We start from the raw sequence: 3,449 nt of genomic DNA on the forward strand, positions 1-3,449 counted from the left end.
ATCGTTTACTGCTGACAGTACATGGACATAGCTGTATGAGATGTATGAATCGTTTAATGCTGACAGTACATGGACATAGCTGTATGAGATGTATGAATCGTTTACTGCTGACAGTACATGGACATAGCTGTATGAGATGTATGAATCGTTTACTGCTGACAGCACATGGACATAGCTGTATGAGATGTATGAATCGTTTACTGCTGACAGCACATGGACCTAGTTGTTCGTAACAAAGTGTGGAACACCCAGCACCAAAACCCCTGGTTCCTGGGATTGTACCATTTATCTCAAAGACAACGCCTGCATCTTCCGCTATACTTGTTCACGTCTAAAAACTTTTTGTTTTTAATCTTCAGCTGATAAGTTCGATATTTCAATTATCAAACCGTTTACTTCGCACACATCTGTATATGATATTATCAAACCTTTCATGGATTTATTTGTAAAGATGAACTTCTTTTGGTTGTCCTGCATCATAACATGCGACAGCATCTATTGTGACGATTGTAGTCGTTGATTCATGAATAGAACTCTGATGGGGTTTGTTTTTTTTCAGTGTTGTGTGATGAAAAGTTTTGCATAGTATGCTCGTGCTTTGCATTGTCTCGTCATACCTCAAGTACACGGCGTGCATGTTAGTGAGTGTTTGATCACACGTGCATGGACTCTCTCGGGGCAGCTTGATGTGACGTCTTCACGTCATTTTCAGTATTTCAAGACTGATCAGGTTTAACGTGGACTGAGTTAGATGTGAGTCAGTTTGTCTTGTTGACGTTGTTTTCACTGATTAACAGACAATGAAGAGTTGGTGGTTTCTCCATTGCAATGGGGAATCATTTACAGCTTAGTCTTTTATAAAGGACTATGACTCTCAAACTAGGAGGCAACATTGCAGTGGTTCTCAGTGCTACAGCCTTGGGGGCTTGTTAGGCTTTGGAAACCATCCCAACACCGACTGTCCTAAAACCCTCTTAGCCGAGAGAGTGGGGGTGTAACTTGGGCAAGACACTCTCCACTATAATCAAATTCTGGCCCAGATAGTCGGACAGAAGCTGCTTCCTTTCCTGTTGTGATGGTCGTAGTCGGACACGACAATCATACAAAGAGTGGTAACTTTCTATTTACAAGGTACATAACTTAGTCAGTGCTGCTTATCGACCTTTGCTGCTGGTCGACCTTTTCACATTATCTGGGCCCCACAGCTGCCTTTAACAACTGACGGGTTGTCGGTCCTGAATGACCATTTGCGGTCGGCTGGCTATTGGCAATAAATCATGATTTGATTTGAGGCACTCCGGTCGTTGTGTGTGGATGTAATCCTAACCATATTGTGTATTTTCTTCTTATTAATAAACAGTCATGATTTTGTCCATTTCAAGAGTGAGGCCTGTCCTCAATTTGAAAGTCGTCTGCCAGACACCATTACAAACACACCAACGACAGCAGTCACATACAATCGGTGTGTGTGTGTGTGTGTGTGTGTGTGTGTGTGTGTGACCCGACAAGCATGTGTGTCAATGCATGCACGTGTGTTTCTATGTCTGTCTGTGTCTGTATATGTGTGTCAGCACCCCTTTTGTGTTGTGTATTAGGGTTGGCATGCGCCAATGTGTGTGTGTGTGTGTGTGTGTGTGTGTGTAAATGCGTGCTCAAATGAGAGAGAGGGAGAGACACAGACACAATGAGAGAGACAGAGAAAGAGAGATTGTGCGTGTGTATTTGTGTGTCAGTGTGCGTGTATTTATATGTCTGCACGTGAGCATGCGCGCACGTGTCTATGGAGACTTGACTGGACGTTGAGTGGTGGGCCGGGTGCCAGTCATTCGGATGAGGTGACAAACCGAGGTCCCTTGTGTCGCATGCACTCAGCGCACGTAAAGGAACCTGCAGCAACAAAAGGGTTGTCTCTCGCGACACCTATGAAGTAAAATACACTTTGATGATAAATGCACTTTGATAATAGTGAAATGCACTTTGACAATAGTGAAATGTACTTTGATAATAGTAAAATGCACTTTAATGATAGTAACATGCACTTCCAAAACAGAAAAAAAAATATGGATGGCACTTATTGTACATATATTGTCGTCGGAAAGATAATATTGTCGACGGCATAATATTGTTATTGTCGCAGGTGACAATATGTACTGACACTCACTGCACACATTTGTGCTGGCAAATATTGTCACCAGCATATATGCCTACTGATCTTCAAAGCAAAGAATTCAACGTAGAGATGATGATCGTATTCATGATGATTATGATTATCAGGATCAGGATCGCGCGCGTGGGTATACACGTGTGCACAGGTTTACACGCACGCACATAGAGGAATGAACAGTGTGTGTGTGTGTTTTTGTGTGCGTATATGTGTGTGTGCGTGTGTGTGTGTGTGTGCTCGCGTATGTAATTGCGTGCTCTCTCTCTCTCTCTCTCTCTCTCTCTCTCTCTCTCTCTCTCTCTCTCTCTCTCTCTCTCTCTCTCTCTCAAGGTGTAGACTTGGTATTTCTTACCTGAATGTGCATTATTTTGGCTGTAGACAATATCATGATAATGAACTTTGTCGTGATGTAAAGGTGAGAGAGAAAATGAAGCCTGCTGTGCACTTTGTTGTCCTGTGTTTCCCGGAAATCAGTTAATTCATCCAAACTGTTGTAGGCAACCCGCAACAACCTTTATTGAATCAAATATCCCTAACCGTATCTCTCTCATCCGTTGGATTGCCACACCCACACACATACAGACACACATACACAAACGCAGGCATGCACGCAAGACGCACGCACGCGCGCACACACACACACACACACACACACACACACACACACACACACACACACACAGAGTCATGCAAACACACTGGTAGAGTTGAACTTTGGGTCAAGTTGCTGGTGCTGGAGTGTTGACGTTGTCCTACTGGTGGAGGTCCTGGCTGACACAGCGAAATGATCGAACATTTATCACGAGCGACCCGTGCAAGACGTCGTGAGAGTCATAGGTTTGAGAACTGACTCTACCTCAGAGAGCACACACCAGTTTGAAAAGGAGTCAGACTGAACAGGGTGGATTTCATGGAATGGGTACAGTGCAAAGAAACACACTTAGACAGCCGTACAAAATGGAAACTCCAAGATAGAATTCTCAACATTCTGGATGAAAACGAAACAAAGAAAACTATGAACTTATTCTTCCCCCTCGCTTATTGCTATATGAACTGCTGTGAACATGGAGTGAAAATTTCAGTAAATCAGTTGTGCAGTCTTCAGTCAGAACACCAGGAACCTGTGTGAGTGTTTCTACAACGTGGTGGAACTCACGATGTTGTCTGCAAGAACTGACTTCCAGCATCTGTTCTACCACACACTGTTTGTTCGTAGCTGGTAATGTGCAGTGGGAAAAATGCACACAGGTCAAACAAGGACTGTGTTGGAAATGATTTCCGCCAG

General features: G+C 43.6%; 1 protein-coding gene across 8 annotated transcripts in view; it reads left to right on the forward strand.

The window, feature by feature from the left end:
- Window positions 1-1,375, forward strand: part of LOC143301272 (excitatory amino acid transporter-like) — a 30,123-nt gene extending 28,748 nt beyond the window's left edge. For all 8 annotated transcript variants that reach the window (XM_076615437.1, XM_076615436.1, XM_076615444.1 and 5 more), the window contains one exon: window positions 1-1,375. This exon is cut by the window's left edge and continues 665 nt beyond it. The gene's annotated coding sequence lies outside the window, so the exon portion shown is untranslated.
- The last annotated feature ends 2,074 nt before the right edge of the window (window positions 1,376-3,449 follow it).

Source organism: Babylonia areolata, chromosome 27, assembly GCF_041734735.1.
Source record: "Babylonia areolata isolate BAREFJ2019XMU chromosome 27, ASM4173473v1, whole genome shotgun sequence".
In the NCBI taxonomy this organism is placed as follows: domain Eukaryota; kingdom Metazoa; phylum Mollusca; class Gastropoda; order Neogastropoda; family Buccinidae; genus Babylonia; species Babylonia areolata.